Source organism: Perca flavescens, chromosome 10 (genome assembly GCF_004354835.1).
Source record: "Perca flavescens isolate YP-PL-M2 chromosome 10, PFLA_1.0, whole genome shotgun sequence".
In the NCBI taxonomy this organism is placed as follows: domain Eukaryota; kingdom Metazoa; phylum Chordata; class Actinopteri; order Perciformes; family Percidae; genus Perca; species Perca flavescens.
Window position 1 is genome coordinate 17,119,777 of NC_041340.1, and position 13,616 is coordinate 17,133,392.

The following is a 13,616-nucleotide window of genomic DNA, read 5'->3' on the forward strand; positions in this document are numbered from 1 at the left end:
GTGTGTGTGTGTAAATAGGTTTCTGCCTGACTTGTGTTGGCACTCCTGTGGCTTCCGCCCAGAAGGCAGGACAAGTGGCAGGGGAGGGAGGGAGAGAGAGAGAGACAGAGAGAGGCACACGGGGGAGGCCGAGCAACCATCAACAACAAACTCATTAAAACACACAACAGACATCAAAGACGGCAAAAACCACTCAGAGATAGAGAGGGGGAGCAGAGAAGAACATGGATAAAGGGAGAAATGGAGGCAGAAAAAGGGTGAGATGGGTGGGAGAAAGTGCCAGCAAGTGTTGAATGGATGGTGACTTGCAGGAGGTGGCAAAAATGATATGTCAAGGCAAACAAGGATAACATTTTTATAATATAACGTGATGTCTTGCTATTCTGTCAAAACCATTATTAGAGCAGCCTCCTTAGTTCTACTACTAGCTAGTTCCAAAACAAGTTGCACCATTAAAACTTAATGTCTTAACTAGTAAAGACTAGTATTGGTGCTATTAATGTGTAAATAGGTTGCTAGGAAATACCTGGTTTGGATTGGATTCCTGATCCAATCAAAAACTACAGTATATAAACAGAAAGTCATTGTAGCATCATGACCTGTAACATAACTTCCAAAAATAAAATTTCTATCATGACAAACAATAAATTAAATCTTCACTTAGTAAACACGTAGTTTATAACCAGGCTTGGTTTAAACTTTAGCACTATATTTTCTTAGTCTATCAACTATACCTACATGTTTACTAGCATTGAAAGTAAAAAGGTGATAAATACAATAACGCACACAATTACAGAAAGAGAGAGAGATAAACGAGATGGAGGGAGGAGTGACAGAAGAGTGGAATGAGAGAAGGGAAAACAGAGAAAGACATGAATGTAGGGAGGAGGAAAATAAACGGCACGCAGAAAAGACAAATTGCATTTCAGTTGTTTGACACACATGATGGGGCTTGCTGGGGTAGGCAGGGCTCTTAACATAGGGTTATATCATTCATTCACTGATTCAGCTTTGGACACGGCATGTCATGAGAGTGAACAGAGAGAGAGAGATGGAGGGGGTTGATGGGATGGAAATAAGCATGAGTCCCGTGCTGAGAGGGGCAGCTTGGCAGAGTAGTTTCAGTCTGGCCTGCCCTCTAATTCAGTCGTTGGTCTCTTCTGCTGCTGTCTTTTCTCTCGTTATCTGTCTTCCTGTCACTCTCTAGCTTTGTCTCTTTTCTATAGTACGTCTCCTCTCCCTCTAACCTGGCTTTCTCTGTGTCTCGCTACTTCAGTCCTTATTCTGTCCGTCTCGGCACAGTTACAACTACAGCTGCTGACAGCCCATCATCTTGGGTTAGATCACCACCCCCTCATATGACTGCATTGTGTTGAGGGGCTCCAGGGTTTCATTGCTTTACAGATGATCCCATTTCTCTTTGAAACAAAAAAGGACAGCTCCCTATTTATATTACAGTAGCTACAGAGACTTGAGTAAGGGATTGTGGGAGAAATAAAACGATACCTCTGTCTTACAGGAGACTTGCGAATGATGGAAGGTTTACTGAACACACATTTGTCTCAAAGTTGAGACTGCTGTGACAGTTTAATCTTCACTGTTTAAACAGTCTGTAGATCAAATCACATTACTGCTAAACCATGAAATTACACAGAATTACATCACAAAGTACCAAAAAACAAATACAGTTACAATAATTGTGTTTTTAAAGTGGCAAACCAAATACTCACGTTTCTGGGAAATCCAACAAGCCAATGACTGATTTCTGAAAACATGTCTGTGCTTCAGTAGTAACTGTGACAAATAAGCAGTTGGCAATTTCTGAAATCATATTACGGTAATCCAATTGCACTGCAGCGTAATGTGTTACTCCCCAACCTGAGGTGTGGGCTGAGCTCATTGTTAATCTGCTACAGGAACATTAAAAGACAGTCAAGTGGAGGTCAAGAATGTAATCACAAAGAAAATTAGGCAGTAAGAGAAATGGACACAAGTGTTATGAGAAGTCTTCCAGAAATTAGTGCTTGGCCATAGGAAAAAAAAAAATGCTGTGTTTTTATGTTGCCTGCATCACATGCCTAATTAAGATGTCATTGTCCAGTGGCTGAATCTCCGGGTAGTTACCACAATATTACAACAAAAATGAAACCACCGCCACAACAAAAATGGAACTAAATGCCCTGAGGCCAAGTATCCAACTTCAAAGTCTTTTTTTCTTTTAATTAATTCAGGATCCTCCCAATGAGACAGTAAGAGAAACAGAAATGAAAGTGAGAGAAAGAGGGAGAGATTAAACTGGAGAAAGAGCAATAGAATAGAACAAGCTCACTTTACAGCTGTTGTTAACAAGAGGCTTTTCAGAGTCTGGATGTGTCAGTAACACAAGCCTTCTGGGAAACAGGGTTTTTGTCTGAGGATAATATTCCATAGGGCAGAGCTTTTGAGACCAACCAATTGTAACAGGGTATAACAAACAGGGAGTCACGCTTGTCTCGTAACCCGCTGGCTGAAGACCAATTAATGAGAGATGCTTAAAACTAAAATGTTCACACTTTTTTTGTTTGTATCTTACAACCGAAAACAGTCCATTTGTGCATTTTTGCTTAGCCTGTTGTGCAAGGTAGAAGAGTTACGTTTAACAATGACTTTAAGGTATTCCCTTTCATACGAATAAAATGCTTCACATGTTTGAACTCCGAATGAACTCCTGTGACCTTCAAGCTATCAGCGAAAAATGGGAGCAGACAGCGAGAAGATGCTTGCTTTCATTTACACGTCTGGTTAGGGAATTTAAATAAAGTTGCTGGGAAGGGTACAGAAGGACAAGTCCACTGTCATAGTCAATTTCTCTTCTTTACAAATCCCAATTGTTTCTTCCCCCCAAAACCATTAATATGAGAAAAATACATATTAAATGAAAACAAATCCAATAGTAATTCAATGTTTTAGACATGTGAGGGGATTAGGATCAAGAAATGTCTCTCTGTAGGTTTGAAAGGGAATAATAGATCGTCATGACTACTGAACAGCAACGAGGAGGCCAGACACAAGCTGGCATTTGATTTTGTTTATAAGACTCTGGGATATCTCATGGGTGCGTGTGTGCTTTTAGCTTCCCAATTATTTGTTTGGGTCAGGGGCAGACTGACCCAGGACTGCTAAAAACAAGAAGAAAGGATGGAAAGAATAAGGGTGAAAAAGAAAAAGACAGAAATAGATGCCGCATGAGGCAAAGCCATATCCCTGACCATTTCCCAATGGCCTTTATTAGACAATTTCATATCATTTTACAGGCTGAGGATGCTGTGATATTCGAATGTAAAGAGATGGGAACTTAATGCTGTGGATTAGCGGGGGTCTGGACTGAGATGAAGTGGGGTTAGTAGAAAACAGTGATATGGTTGGATGAGCTTAAAGGATCTTTCTGTTTCATTTCAATCGGCCTACATTGGATTCTTGTTGGACAGTGCAATTCTTTGTCATGGATTATAACTGAGAAAGGAAAATACCATATATATATGGCTTGGCTTTAGTTCAATATGATCAATATCTCTGCTTAAGAGAGAGAGAACATGTTTTTTCACGTGTTTTTTTGAGCCAACAGTGATACTACCTAACTGTGTTGTGTGTACACCACAAGGTAGTGTCTTGTCACCACTGCTATATATATTGTACACTGACTGTTGTCGCAGTAGTCATCCTGGACGTCATATAATTCAATTTGCAGATGATACTGCTGTGACTAGTTTACTGGAGCGAGATGAAACTGAACATGGTCCAGTGTTGCATGAATTTGCTGACTGGTGTGAAACCTCCAAGTTGCATTTGAATACGTCCAAGACCAAAGAGTTGGTCTTGGATTTTAGACGTTGGGTTCCCTCACCCACTCAGACTCTGATAAAAGGAGAGGAGCAGAGTTGTCAAGTAACAAAGTACAAATACTTTGTCACCTTGGTTGGATGAGAAGTATAAACATATACCATTCCGACACCCTATTGATTTGTATGCGATCCATCGCACCTGCACGCAAAATTACGAATCCCACGCCAAGACCCGCCCTACTAAGCAGCTCGATTGGTTGGGTTTAGGCATTTGACCTCTAGTGGTTGAGGTTAGGTTTGGGTTAAAACGTGGAGAGGAGATAGAGCTGGTGACGGAGTACAAATATCTCGCTCTCATCATTGACCATAAATTATCCTGGGATCAGTGTGCTGATGCCATTTTTAAAAAGGGCCAACAACGTTTGTATTTTCTTAGGAAACTTAATTATTTTAATGTTGATAACAACAGTTTGACTCTTTTTTACAAGTCCTTTATCGAGAGTATTCTCTCCTATTGTATTGTATGCTGGTATGGACATTCAAAAATTAAAACCTGTGGAAAAATCATTGGTAGGCAACAGGTAGACCTGTACTAGCTATATCTGACCAGATTGGCACAGAAGGCAGACAAGGTTTGTATGGATACAATCCATCCACTTTCAAAGGAGTTCAAGCCGTTCCCTTCTGGTCATAGATATAGATATCCTAACGTTAGAACCAACCGAGCAAAAAACTCATTCATTCCCATGGCAATAACTCAAATAAATAAGATGTAGGGAGGGGTATGACTGAAGGAATAGATGTGAAGTAGGCTAATGTGCAGTAGTTTTATTTTATTTATTTATGATATTGTGCAATATACTCCTTTTACTGTTTTTATTTATTGATGTGTGTATGTTATGTGTTAGATAAATAGTGCTGTAGATGTCTGGTTCAATGCTTGTGTCAATATGCCTGTACAACAAATTGCCTTTCGAAAGAAACAAAATTGGGCTGATTAAATTCCTTAAAACATAAAATAATTAGTACTTCTCTAAGAAACACCAGTTCTGCAAATGTCACTTCTGTTAACATCAATATACAGCACTTATAGCATATAGAGTAGATACTACTCATATTTGTATCGATACTCAAAGGCAACACCTCGGTACTCTTGATAATATCTGGACTGTGACAGATGTAAACAAAACACAAGAAGAAGGATCTAATCTTCTAACTCTAGGGTAAAACGGCAAATGATTAAGTTTCAAATGTTGGATAATTCCTTTAAGGGCCTAAAAGGGCTACAGTATGTTTCACATCTTAAAATGTAGGCTTCAATAGGCAACAGAGTGTCCTCATCAGCAGAGAGGCTTGATTCTCCAATCAGAAAATCCAAGTTAAATGTCCTTCAGCAACACACTGAATTCCTGCTGCCTCTGAAAACACGGTCCGGTAGCTGACCTAAACCTCTAACCTCTCTGTAAAACAGGAAACGCGAATGTCCTATGGAGTTTTTTGCTTTTTCTTTCTTTCTTTCTTTCTTTCTTTCTTTCTTTCTTTAAAAAACTAAATAAAAATCGACAGTCTTGGCATCATTTGCACACAGCATTATCTACATAAAGCTGGCTTGTTATTTTTGCAATGTCAGGCAAATTGGTTCTACAATATACAACAGGACTTTGTTATGCTTTCTCATATAATCTCATATAACCCACATAATTCAGATATTTCCTCAGCAGTCTTTTCCTTTGGGTTTTTTTATTAGGTATGGAAAAAACCTTTTGGCAAACTTTTGCAAATTTTAAACATTTTTTATTAATGTGCATAGTCACAATATAATAAACAAATAAATATATGAGCCATCCACTGTAGATATTTTGGTATTTGGAGTTGGGATATATGCCGTGTGTGACAGTAAGGGCAAGGACCAGCTCGTTAGGTAGAATTTCCATGGCTTGTTAACAGCCGCCTGTCCTCTACGTTCACCTCCCACGGCACCAGCTCTAAGTGGCAGCCTGCAGCATGATGGGCTCCACTGTCTTCGCCTCCTGATTGATTGCCATTGCAAATGGATTGTATATTCACCAATTCTTTTAGCCAAAATGCCTGCTTAACTTGGCATGAAAAACCTGACTAGGTAGAGAAATTGACAACGAGACTGAGAAATAAAAAAAGAGAGAGAGAAAGAGCACCTAACAGCAAGAGAGAGTCACACTGACAGACAGGCAGCACACAACATTTTATTGGCTGTAATGCAATTATCCAGCTGCCGGCTCTTTGGTATATTCATATGACACGGTTATTCATTTTGCCTTATTTTCTAAAATTCAATAACAGAGAAAGCAGTGTTTTGGGTCTGAGTCATTCTAACTGATAGGAACCCAGAGGATGTTGCTTAGCTCTGTGTCTCTAAACCCTCTCATTGCTTCAATGAAAAATTATCAACAAAATACCTACTTTTTTGCAAAGCACTGCTATGAATTTCCACCAATTTTGCCCTCAGAAGCCAAAACAATGAGTCATACTTTCATTTAGTTCAGTCCAAGGTTCTTGTAGACAATATTTATGGAGTGTTTCTCAGACACATGTTGAACTGTGCCCACACAGTAACAAAATCAACAATGACAGTAACTAAAATCAAATGAGATGTGTGATGGACAAAAATTACCAACTAGCAAAACATGGTGTGGAATTAAGTAGAGAGGAGGAATGTATTTAATTTGACTGTGAAATGAATCGCGATTAACTGTGTGACTGGTCAAAAAGTAAAAAAAGATTATATTTCAATGAAAGCGCAGATCTGCAAAGCCAGTACCCACAGGAGATCACAGAGACGTGCCGTGTACACCCTCAAATATATAACAGCGTAATGAGAACCGCAGCTGACACAAAAACAAGCGGCTGCTGCAGAAGATGTTTGCCAAGAGAAAAAAACAAACAGGCAACCTGATTGGTTATCTGGGTGCAGAGAGTGCAGAAAATCCTAAAATGAGGCAGGAAAGATTTGTATATTTTGTATTAGTAAATATTACGGATGCGTGCACAAGCATAAAACAACCTCATGTTGGTTTTTGCTCAGTGGAGCCAGAGATTTCAGAGGCAATTTTATAGCAGCTTTGCAATTTTACATTGGCTCCATGAATCTCATACCGACATCTTTTACTTGAATAACTAAATCAGGATGGGCTTCTGATGAAGCACTATAATCCTACGTGATTTAAATTAATTAAACGCAGCGTTGTTCAAAAAGTTACCACAGAAGTGAGATAAGCACGGCAGTCAGTTGCACCCAGTTTGTTAGTTAGTTCACAAAACCTCCCCTTAAGCCTTTAAGCACCGAGACATCATGCAGAGTGAGGAGGAGAGACAGAGATGTGGTGATATCAAAGAAGACACATTTATGTGGAGGTGACAAATGTCTTGTTTGTCTAGTTACAAAGCGGATACAAATCTATGGCACATGTTAAAAAGTGTAACCTGGGTATAGTGACGATCTTTACACTCTCAGACTCAGATTAATTGGCCCTCTCTGGTTTGTCACCTCCACATTACGTTTGCTCTCTCTCATTATATTTTATTACTAAAGAAAACATTATTGAAAGCCGTTAGGAAAGACAGATAGAGAACAGCTGGCGCTGTATTCCCATAAGATACTGAGATTCAGAGCTGTTTGCCTGTGAAAACACAATGAATAACTGAAATGACAGTGGTGAAGTTTTCATCACGGTCCCACAGTTTTGAGAGTCCTTGACAGGGTTTTACTATATCACTAAATAACACACAAAGTGACATTGACCCAAAGCACATTTGCGCTTGTGGAAAATTCATGTGCACTTCACAAACACTGGATATGCACAGCTTTCTGGTCGAGAGGGTACATGCACCTCAAATCCATTTTCCCCTTCTGAGACGAGGGTGCATGGTAGAGGAAAAAAATTCAGGCAGAAGATGAGATTTTCTCAGAATGGTATCACCATCACCATCATAATCATCTTTTTCTATTGCATCATTGTAATCTCTCTTTCTGTGCACAACATGTACACTGGGAATGTCAGCTCCTCTCTCTGTGAACACAGAAATACCATAGAAGAGCTGATTGAATTTCTACAGACTTGTTGACTTATTTACGTTCTCACAGAGAGTTATTTAAGAAGGTCTATACCACTCTCATGTCTGTACAATAAATATGTAGCTGGAGCCAGGAGCCTTTTAGCTTAGCTCAGCATAAAGAATGGAAGCAGGAGGAAACAGCTAGCCTGGCTCTTTCCAAACATAACATAATTTGCCAAACAGCATCTCTTAAACTCATTAATTAGCACATTAATTAACACATGACAGATTGTTTGTTTAATACCTACAAAAGCTGTAGTGTAAAAACGACAATTCACCACTTTATGGGAGGTTTAGTGCCAGACTATTTCTTGGCCGTCACTTTTACCTTTCAGTTTTTGTATGGATAAACAAGCAAAATATAACATGGTAATTAGTGAGCTTTAGAGGAGCAGATTTTGTTACTTTTGGACAGAGCTAGACTTGATGCTTCCAATATTTATGCTGAGCTAAGCTAACTGGCTCCAGCTAAATATTTATTGTTCAGATGTGAGAGTAGTATTGATCTTCTCATCTAACTCTTAGTGAGAAAGCCAATAAGCACATTTCCCTAAATTGTCAAACTACTGCTTTAAACAGCATTTCTGCACTATCTTAAAGGAGAAATCTGGTGCAAAATGAACCTAGGGGTTAATAACACATGGGTTCCGAGACGATCGTTCTCTGGGATATGTTTTCATGCTAATCGAATGTGACCAGTTTTAGCGCAAACCGCTAATTAGCTTATAACACTAGTCATCGGGGCACGCAAAAGTAAAAAAGAAATCGCTATTTCTATACCACTACCTGCCTGTATAGTGAACGATAGTCTTTATAAACTATCTTTTTAATAAACTTACAAAGTTCTCAATGCTTCGGTTTACATGTAGAGACCCTCATTATGCTACCATGGAAGTGTGGTGCTATTTTGAGCCTTGTTAGTGCTATAGAAATAGCGATTTCTTTTTACTTTCGCGTGCCCCGACGACTAGTGTTATAAGCTAATTAGCGGTTTGCGCTAAAACTGGTCACATATCCCAGAGAACGGTCGACTCGGTACCCATTGTGTTATTAACCCCTAGGTTCATTTTGCGCTGGATTTCTCCTTTAAGTTAATCTATTTCCTATTTTCCTTGTTGACAGCTGAAGCCTCACCTGTGGGTCAGCTGGAGGCAAGTTGGCTAGACGCGAGGTCTTGTCATTTAAATCTAAAGTGATGATTAAACATTGAACATCATGGAATCCCTATAGCTTCTCTTTCCCTTCGCTTCTTGTTTCCCTGCCACTTCTGATCTCTCATCCCCGCTCTTCTATAATGTCAGCTGTCGCCCTCTCCTAATTTCTTCCTCAACCCCCATCTTCTTCTTCACTTCTTCATTCGGCTTTTTTAATAACCTGTAAAAACTAAATAACTGTGACAATAAGAATCCTGTCTCTAAGGCGTTGTGCTATCTCTACTTCTCAGTTTAAATTTTAACATGTTTTATTAGGCCGGTTACCTAAAGATAGCAGGCGTCACAACTTTGGCTGCCATAGCAAATAGCAGTCCAACTTGAAAGGACACGTTTATTATCGATCTTGAAGTTCTACTAAATCAATCTACTCTCTCTTTGGACTTCTTTTCGCTGTACATGTCATCTTTTTAAACGTTCAGTAACAGGGATAATAATCTGGTGTGACTAACACTTTCCAAGCTAGACACTTGTCAGCTTCTACTAAAACCTCCAGAGGAGTTCATCTGAGCTCATAGACTACAGAAATGGGGGTTGGTTCTGCAAGTGTGTGATAACGTTATGAGCAACACAGTTAGTCAATTTCTTTTGAGGTGAGAAGGTTCAGAGGCAGCGAACGCCTCGTTTCTGAAAGCATATGACATTAATGCAACCAGTAGGAGGGTTAACACACCCATATATGCAACATGCACTTAAAACACACAGAGGAGCACATGTCGAAATTAAACCTGAGGTGCTGCCGCATGCTCAATGACATCTTAATGCAAAATGTGTATCATTACTGACATTATTTTTGGGGAAAAGGAGACACAGAAGGCTCTGACTTAAAGCAACTGGGATTCTAAGCTACTTTTAGTGCAGTCTCAAATATAGCTTCCAAAAAAAAAACGTCCTCTCTAAGACTTTTGCTTATCTTGACAGATCTCAGTGCGGTTTTAACTCAATCTGCCACAAATATACTTCCCCGCCTCTCGGATTAAAAACGTGCTTTTGCACCAACCACATTTTTCAGCAGTTAATAACCAAGTGACTTATTGAATGGATTCCCTGAGCTCTGTATTTCAGGGAATACATGTTTGAAATTGACTTGCAGTACATAAAGGGCAAGTGGAAAAAAGCACAATTGGAGTTATTAAGGGAAACAGCAGCTTTATGTTTACTGCTGTTTCAGCGGTATTGAATGTGACAGTAGATAATGCCAAACAGAGACCTGTTTGAGAGAAACGGTGAGATTTCCACCCTGAAGCGTTTTATCTTGCCCACCACAGTGTGACCCCCTACTGAGCCCGGCAGGTATTCAAATGTAGAACAGATAAAGACCCTGACTCTCATCTTCTCAGTCTGCAGCAGGCAATGTGCAACAATATAAGAAGTCAGAGCCTGCACACACTCCTCTCCTCCATTTCACACAGTGGCAGTGGTCAGTGACAAGACAGAGCAACTCTATTAGTATCAAAGTGGATCTGTCCACCCTAACAGATGGGTTTGCTTCCTCCAAGGTGGGCAAAGTGATTTACTCTCTATCTCTTCTATACTTTACCTTATCTAATTGGACTGACCGTGCCCAGGAAGCAGGCCAGTAAATCATGTCACTATCATGTATTTATAGATGAGGTCATGTAACTCTAGTGCTGATGGCAGCTACATAACATCTATATGTGACACCTGTTACCGTGTGACCGGCTGCTGGCAGGGTGCCAGGGTGCTCCCCGCGGAGCTGAACTTCCTTTGCGTAACCCGAGCTAAATAGAAACTTCCAGGGATGTTCTTGCAGATCAGTGACATCAGACTTAAAAGGATGAAGTTCAGTATTTGTTTGTTTTTACATTAAAAACTAACATCACATCTACACCTATCAATATAATACCTAATCAAAAACAAGCAGCCACCTGCAGAATTGAATGAATAAAACCAAACAGATATTTCTCTTCTATCTTCTCACTGAGGTTGGGTTATAGGACAATGCAGCCAGTGCTATCAGACACAAAGAAGGCATGTTCGCAATCTCTCTGTCACATGACAAGCTCCAGGTGACTCAAGTTTTCCAAAAGTTAATTCACAAGTCATATTGTCCTGCTGCTCCTCCTCTCTTTTGTTGCTCCTGTGGCAGAATATTGTCCAAAATCTTGTAAACTTAAATAACCTGTAAATCTTGGCCTAACACTGCCAGATGTCTGGTGTCCCTCACAGACGCGGGTTAACTTGCGGTCAAGAGTTCATGCTGTGGAGAAATGCAGCCTTGAACGGCTGAATACAAGCAAGCAGATACTATATTTTAAATGTTTAATCTAAACACACATTTTGTATTTTGTGCCAAAAAAAATTGTTGCATTTTCTGGACAGATTGACTTTTATTTTCTGGTTCAGCTCTGATATGGACGGTTTTGGAACATAATATTTACAGTGGATGAGTAATTAGAATTGGAAAGATGTTCATGTTTTTCTCCTTTTTCTTAAATGAATGCTTAGTGATACAAGCAATACATATGTAACTGCTTAAAATACAAATCAATTCAGAATATATTAAAAATTTTAACTTACAATGCCACATACATCCCATCATAAAAAAATGTATCTGCAGTAACAGTATGTTACACGGCTTACAAGCGGCGACTTTTAGATCTTATATGCTGCACTTTCTAGCTTCCCACACTATGTGTGTCACTGTGTTAGATAATGGTGCTCACCGTTTTTTGGGCGTGTTTGTGTGTGTGTGTGTGTGTGTGCGTGTGCGCGCGCAAGTGTGTGTTTTGAAAGTAAATGTGCATGTTTCAGGAAGCAAAAGATTCATGGGAATGGAATGAAGAACATTTGTGTCCAAGACAGCTGTGTCTAGGAAAAAACAAGATGCTTGAGAACAGTGTGGGAGACTGAAATTCTCCTCAGCCAGCCAAAACAACACACACATGCTTAGAAATCCATTTCAAGAACTTTGCGCCAAAGAAAAAGTATGGATGGGAATAACTTTATGTAAGAGAGATATGTAACAATACAAAGATGGGACAAGGCAACTTTAAAGACGTGTATCCCCAAAATTTCAACAAATTCAAACATCTTAAACATTCTTGCATATTGCTCAAACTATGCAACCACTTGGGTTTCCCCATGTATCTTTCCATTTTACAATCCTACAGACACTTATACAAAACAACAAAAGGATTTTAATCCAATCTGAATAACCCATGTTGAATTTGGAAACTGTAGAAAAACTGTCAACATCAGTCTTTTCTCCCATATTTCACTTTTCTCTCTCTTAACTCTTGATTTTCTGTGATTTTGAACTAAGCCAACTGATTCCTGACTGACCAGGCCTTTACAGGGATGCAATTATTCACTGTTACTGTAATATGATTGCCTAAGCTGTCTTGTTGCAGCTTAAATGACATGAAAGCCTAAAACATAACTCAATTTGTGAGATGATGATGATGATATTCAACATGGTGTAACTGTAAGCAGATAGGCAATATTGGTTTCTCAGCTTACTCAAGTGCATACTATGGCCTTCATCCAGTTTTGGTCATTTGCTGCTCTTAACACCCTGGGCCAGATGAACTAACGCTTTTGCACCCACTTCAGGCGTATTTAATTCACAACGTGTGCATAAAAGTATGGCGAGGTATGTACAAACAGGCCGCACTGAGGTAAAAGTGCAGACTGCCTGTCGCGGGAACTGAAAATGGCAAATTGCGCTTTTCCGTGTCATACATATGCATTCATGGGAGGGTCAAGGGGAAAGTTGGAGTTTCCCATAAAGAGATGGGAGGGGAAGCGTAAAGTGCGCCTAAAACCGCCCGTGAAAGCGAACCTCTATTTTGTGGTGAAAATGATCTGCCTCTTAAAAGCAGGTGTAAACCAGCCGCAAGCGGGTTTCCTCACATATGCCCCTAGTCTTGCAGTAATCCGAGCAAGACGGAGACATAGGCCAAGGAGACGAGCTGAAAAGATTTTTGCCACAAGGATCACACTTTTTTGGGTTGAGTGAACACAAAATCATTAAGCGTTACAGATTAAGCAGCCATGCAATATTACAGTTACTGGAAGAAATCAAAGATGACATAGAATCTCAGACTCAGCGTTCACATTCCATTCCAGCAGTTGTTAAACTCCTCGCTACATTACAAATATACTGGCATCAGGATCATTTCAAACAGTCATAGCATCAGCAGTGGGAATATCGCAGTCTGCACTCAGTCGTATCATAGCACCAGTACTTAACGCTTTGCTACAGCGCAATTTACGGTATAGTGGGCGGAGAATGGCGCTGATTACCCAATGAACAGCAGGTTTGGTAAATACAACGTGAGCTGAAGTATCACAGTGTGCGCTTTCTGCGGGTTGGCCATAGCTGATAACACTACATTCACAAATGTACGTACATCTGGCCCCCAGTGTCATTGAGTTCTTTAGCTCCCTGCTGAATGGAAAATTATGTGTTTTACATTACAAGCAGTTGCAACAGTAAAGCTGCTAAAAAGGAAACCAGCTGTCTTAG

The 13,616-nt window shown here is 39.8% G+C and overlaps 1 protein-coding gene across 3 annotated transcripts in view; it reads right to left on the minus strand.

Annotated features, from left to right (window-relative positions):
• mid2 (midline 2) overlaps positions 1-13,616 on the minus strand; it is a 175,405-nt gene that overhangs the window by 55,675 nt on the left and 106,114 nt on the right. The window lies entirely within an intron of this gene.